The sequence below is a fragment of the Lissotriton helveticus genome, chromosome 12 (genome assembly GCF_964261635.1).
Source record: "Lissotriton helveticus chromosome 12, aLisHel1.1, whole genome shotgun sequence".
Classification (NCBI taxonomy): Eukaryota; Metazoa; Chordata; class Amphibia; order Caudata; family Salamandridae; genus Lissotriton; species Lissotriton helveticus.
The window spans coordinates 346,134,165-346,140,894 of NC_136073.1; the positions used below are offsets into that span (position 1 = coordinate 346,134,165).

At 39.4% G+C, this 6,730-nt stretch overlaps 1 pseudogene; it reads right to left on the reverse strand.

Moving 5' to 3' along the window:
- Positions 1-5,329: 5,329 nt before the first annotated feature.
- LOC144798723 (large ribosomal subunit protein eL32 pseudogene) lies at positions 5,330-5,735 on the reverse strand (annotated as a pseudogene).
- Positions 5,736-6,730: the final 995 nt, after the last annotated feature.

The following is a 6,730-nucleotide window of genomic DNA, read 5'->3' on the forward strand; positions in this document are numbered from 1 at the left end:
TCGATGAACACAAGCTTCCAGGGAGATGTGACGAAGGCTCGCTTTCTCCAGCGGTGCGATGATTTCAGCTGCAGCGGTGACACACTTCCTCTAGATGCGTTGCGCTTCCCGCTCCCAGTGGCACGCAAGTGACTGGAGTCAGAATTCCCAGCAAGGGAATTCAGGAGGGAGCTGGAGGTGAAGTCTTTTGGCCCTGAGACTTCAGCAGGAGGCAAGCACAGTTCAAGTCCTTGGAGAATATTCTGTAGATGAAAGTCCTTACAAAGTTCTTTCTCCTTTCCCTTGGCAATGAAGCAACCACTGCAGGCCAACCCAGCAAACAGCACCCTGGCAGAGGGGCAGTCCAACTCCTGCAGCTTCCTTGGTTCTTCTCCTTGGCAGAAAGGTTTCTTGTTCCAGAAGTGATCTAATTTCTTGGGAGCAGGGTCCCAATACTTATACCCCAAAATCCTTTGTTCTCTGAAGGCAGAGAGGCCTCTGCCTAGTTCAAACCAGTTCCTGAGCACTTTGTTGACATGACTCTCTTCTTCCTTTCACTGTGCAGGGCAGAGACATCAGCCACCCCACAGGAGGTGGAGCCAGCATAGGGGAGGGAAGATACAGCTCTGGAGCACTCTGTTGACAAGATTCCTTCTCTCCTTTCACAGTGCAGGGCAGAGACATCAGACAAGCCACAGGGGGTGGAGGCAGCATTGTAGAGGGAAAGCCCAGCCCTATTCAGGTCCCAGCTGCACTCCTCCCTCCCATCTGGATGTAAATCTCTCTATGCACCACTGGGCTGTCCCAACCTGTCTCCTGGAATTTCCCGAGCCCTGTCACACACAAACCCAGACAAGGAATACACAACTCAGCAGAGGCGGGCTCAAATGGTTAGGCAAGCAAATACCTGCTTTCTAAAAGTGGTATTTGCAAACACAGGATATTAAAATAAACTTTACTAAAAGATGTATTTTATTATTCTGAGTTCAGGCATACTAAATTCGAATCTCTACCATGTTCCCTGAGTCAGTAAGGACTGTAAGAATGTAACAATCTTAACTGCCCATTCTGGCCTATGAGAACAGGTAGCCCTCAATAGTGAAAATTGAAAATGGCTGTAATTCACTATTAGAACATGCTACACACATCAGAGCATGTCCTACCTTATACATTCAATGCACTCTGCCCTTGGGCCTACCATTGGGGTGTCTAATATGAAGCAAAGGGAAGGGACTGGCAAGTGGGTGCACTTGGCTAACTTGACATGGCAGTGCTAGACTGCACACAGGCCTTGCAATGGCAGGCATGAGACATACTTTACAAGCTGCTTCTGTGGGTGCACAACCAGTGCTGCAAGCCCACCAGCAGTATTTGATCTACAAGCCCTGGGCACACATGGTCAACTGTACAAGGAGCTGACAGTAAGTCAAAAACCCAATTGTGGAATAACCAATCAGTACATCAATTTAACATAGGGTGCACTTGCACTGTGGCACTGATTAGCAGTGGCACGGTGCCCAAAGCATAAATCCAGCAAAACATATAAAAACAGAGGAGGCAATCCGTCAAAAATGGAAGGGAGACTCACACCAATGATGTCAGGTCTAACACACATATATTTGAAACAATTCCTCTTCTGGATCAAAATTATTTTTAAGTCTATATGCATTGTATATCACTTCATATTTATATCAGCACCTTCAATCGTGAAGACAAACAGCAGGTGTTAACTTTCTTGAGATTTTCAATGAGTGGATCAGCTCAGTCATTCTCTGTATTGATTGGATCAGAAAGCAGTACACGGAGAGCTTTCTTTTTTTAGTACCCACTTAATGGACCTCGCTACCTTTCTACATGACATCCAACTCCATATTCTTGAACCAACTGAAAACATGGTTCTTTAAACAATACCAATCTTACCTTTGGGCACGTATTCACTAATCTTTTATTCTGCTGAGCACTATAAAATATTTTGAATGTAAACAAATAAAATAAAATTGTCTCTGTTACCATTCTCTATACATACACAAACCAAGCACCAAATACAAAAAAGGCTTCTGTAGTATCTGAAAGATTAAAACGTGTTAATTTCAGCAACTGTAATTTTACGCATGAGACACTCTATACCCCATGACAGAGGCCCCGGGTTCAGCATCTACAGAAAAAACAAATGAATCAGGATTTGGACAATTTACTTTATAATATAAGCAAGTTAATAATTTTCATGTAAACCAAATTCACCTGGGACCTACAGGACTCAAAGGAAAATGGGCAATCATCTTTTTCCATGAAACACAGGCACTTGGCAGTATAGAGATCACACTGAATAGCAAAAAGCCCCCTTTTAAAGATTTGACTTTCAGGAGGCATTGAAGTTAACACTTACTCTTGGTGGGTGGTATGAGGTAGAATGTCATATACACGAGACCCGGTTATAATAATCAATAATATATTGTCCTGTTGGTGTTATTTTGTTTTAGAAGCAGATATAAAACATGTATTGTTATGAACCTGTAAAGTAAAAATGATCTATTGAATATATACTGGTGTGTGTTATAGCAAAGCAAACAGTGTATGACATAGACTGGGTGCTGTCTGAATTCTAGATAAAATAAATTGTGCCAACTATGATAGTTTCAGCCAGAAATGCAGTCTTGCATGTCTTATGGGGAAGGAAGTGCATTTGGCAGATTAATGGCTTGACTTAGTTCCTTCACAATTACCTGTATACTAGTGTCACTTTTCAGGACCATGAGCTGAATTAGATAACCCATTGAGGTGTATTGGTGCATATGAATAGAGGTAAATGACTGTGGCTGGATCACTGACACAATATCGATGCAAACTATATCGAAACATAAAAATATCAGAACAAAAATATTGTTAGCAAATATATTGCATTACTGTACTTAACTAACAAAACCACAAGTATCTCAAACATAAATATCATTGTTAAAAAATATAGATTTTTACTTATATCGAAAATACAAATATCGGAAACAAAGATATTGTTACCTATATAAACATATGATTTCTCAAAACTATCAACTCACACAATATCCATTACAATAATACTGTCAATATTCAATATTGCCATTATCATTAATAAACATAAAAAACGATGTTTTATGTTAAATAATTACAGTGAAGATTAAACTATACAAACCAAATTCCGATACCTTAATTTCAGAACCCAATGACAGTGCAAAGGACCCACTCCAGAATCTTTTTAGAGATGCGCACACCAGTGCAAAAAAGTTGTAGATGGCTCTTAAAGCTTAAAAAAGCATAATTTATATATAGATAAAATATCAAACAATGAAAGTATATTGAGGGAATGATAACCTGGCAAAAGGAGATTACAAGAGAAGATATTCTCATTTAAATCTTATTGCAATTGAGTCATGCCAGAACAGTCTTCCTAAAATAAAATCAAGAGAATCAAAAGGCAGCAAGGCAAAATATATCCTCAATACCATACAGTAGAGAGTCTGTGGACACCCTGCACAGAAAATTGTAAAATAACATGTTGTGTAGCAGTCAGACACCGCTCACATGGCACCCAAGTGGGCATTTGTGCTCCATGAACTATGCAGGGTCACAACAGTATGCTGTACTAATCAAAGACAAAATTCCAAGTTAACAATTTTAATAAAAATGCAGCATACCAATCCATATTGTTTGATATTTCATCTATACAGGCACTGGGATGATTTGTGTTGGAAGTATTGAAGCACATATGTCCCTGCTTTTATGTATGGTACATTATCATCAACATGTAAAAATGGCCAACCTTTATTCACAACTCTGACTGGGCTTCAACTGTCATTTATGTCAGTCACCTTTGTCCTTTGCTTATATTCATGTCATTTACTTTGTCTCGCCACCAGTGACCAGGGTGTTTGAAACGCTGAAACATGCTGGGTGTTTCTTCACATGACTGCACTGTATAAATTATGCTTTTTAAAGTTTGAAGGGTTTTCTACATCTTTTTGCATCAGAGTGAACTTCTCTTAAATGATTATGGAGTGTGTCCTTTTACACATATGAAGCCGAGTCCCAAGATGGCTATTAATGCTTCCTGGTTGAAGTGTTGGCAGCCAATCAGATCTCAGCACAAGATCTGGAGGGATCACAAAGGGTTTGAACCTCAAGAATACAAATTTTAATAACTCAAAAACTACTGAATGGATTTACACCAAATATTAAAAAAACATTCTTTCTGGACCAAGAGCTAGCTTTCTGCCAAGTTTTGCTTAATTCCGTACGGCAGTTAGAGCTGTAGTTGTGTTCGAAATTCTCTTTGGGAATTAACATTGGAAATCTTTTTTTTTTACACCCCCCTTTTTCTCAGCCCCCACTTGATGGATCCCCCAAAGCTTTTCTTGCACAGCAAGAAACACTGGCACACTTTTTTGGGGGAACATTTCATTAAGATTCGCTAAAGAGGACCAAAGATATAGGCTAGTCAATAAACGCTTTTCCTGTGGAAACATAGTCCTAATTATAACTACCTACTGGCGACCAGCATATATTACTGAGAAGAAATAGCAATATCAGACAGCTAAATCTCATAAAGCGGCTTCTATTATTGTCAAATGGAATTCATTTTTAAAACAGTGAACACGTTTTACACACGTTGTATGCTACTTCAGGGCTGTTACAAACATAGAGAAATATAAACATAAATACCAACTAGGATTGTTACAAAAATACATTACAATCCTATTTGATACCGTTCATCCAATGTCATATTCCAATTCATTAATTTCTTCCCTGTCTCTTTGTAACCACTTCTTAAATGAGAACACTCTTGCTTTCAGTATACAGTAAAACAAATTCTAGATTTAAATACATACATTTGAAATTGCATCCTACCCATGAAAAAGTCATACGCATATTTGGAAGACAAATGGCACAACATTGAAGGTTGTAAGTGGAATAAGCTTGCCATGACTGTGAGGCATTTCCATAAGGATAAAAAGATCAGCCTTACTATGTGTGGACAATGGAAATGAAAGATTGCTTGTTTCACTTGAAAAACCGCTAACTGCTGCTTACATATTGAACTGAGATGTGACATTAATGTTTCCTGCCACAAGTGTTTAATTTAAAAATGTTGACAATATTGTTTGTCAACTTAAAAACTACAGTTAATTACCTATTTACATTTTTTAAATGATAGGATTTAGTAGAATTGCAAAAGGTTTTATGAAACTGAACTGTTTTCTGCTGAAATTGGCTGCAGGCAAGAAACGTGAAGTATTTTTTCCATGTTGAATTACTAGTAGGCATTTAATAAGCAAAGCATTTTAATGAATTCAAATAACAGCTGCAAAGAAATAGTAGTCTACTCATTCTCCTTGCTTCACAATCTGGCGTTTGGATTTGTGAGTTTGATGGCGAGCTGGGCCGCCCTCTACAATCTCCTTGTTGTTTTTGGATGAAACATTGTGGGCGACATCAGCACAGAAGGACTTGTTACTCATCATTAGCACCTCCAGCTCCTTCACATTATGTACAAAAAACCTTCAGAATCCTGAGGGTAACATGTGCTTGATCCTTTTATCACTACCATAACCAATTTTGGGCATCAGAATCTGGCCCTTAAACCTCCTGCGCACTCTGTTATCAATACCTCATGGTTTGCGCCAGTTACGCTTAATCTTGACATAATGATCAGACTGGTGACAAATTAACTTCTTGGTTCTTTTCCTAAGAATTTTCGGTTTGACAATTGGTCTTATGGCAGCCATGATTGCAGCTCAAAAATGTCTGCCTGCTCCGCAGAGGCCAAAGGAAGAGCATTTTAATGAATGAATTATGAAAGCCTGTGTAGTAAGCCAAGTTGCATCTTCGAGCAATTATTGAATAGACAATGTTGATGAATGAATTATGAATGAAAAATTGTGGAATAAAAGTCACTAAAGTGTCCTGCTTTGAGTGTGTGTGTCGCCAGTGGGTAGTTACTGTTAGGACCTTGTTTCTATTCAAAAAGCGTTTTTTCTTTTGCAAATATCTTTGGCACCCTTTGATGAATCTTCGCAACATTTTCAAAACTAATGGTTGAGTCAGGTCAGCTCCTGTCTTGAAAGTTCCTGGGTGTTTTGTTAAGTGGGGGCCAAAAAAAAGGGTGTCCCAAAACATGTTTTCCCCATGTTAATTTCCATAGGAACTTTAGACAAGGCTACAGCCCAAACTGCTGAACGGAATTACACCAAATTTGGCAAAAAGGTAGCTCTTTTTTTCAGAAAGCATGCTCTTTTAAAAGTGGTGTAAATCCATTCAGTAGTTCCTGAGAAATTAAAAAAAATTAAATATCAATATCTGAGGGCCGAGAAGGATTCACGAACCCTCCCAGGCACGAGCTTCATTTTGATTGGCTGCCAACACTCCAAATTTAGGAAGTGTTGGCAGCCATCTTGTGACTTGGTAAAACTGATTTACAAGAAAACAGTAAAAAAAAAGGATAAAAAACAAGAAAAGGGGGCAGGGTAGAAACACCCTGACCAGCTAGGCCTGCTCAGGGGGTCCCACCACAAGGACCCCCAGGCCCCCAAAAAAAAATGTTCTTTAAAAAATGGCTGAATTTGCATTGGGTGCATGAATCCAGTCAAATTATTTTAAAAACCTAAGCGCAAACTCCCCCCCCCCCTTGTTTCTTTGAGCCCTTGAGTGGGCCAGGTCCCAGGGGCAATGAGAAAAGCATATGAGTGGGGCCCCCACAGCTCCGGACACCGCCACCTCACCG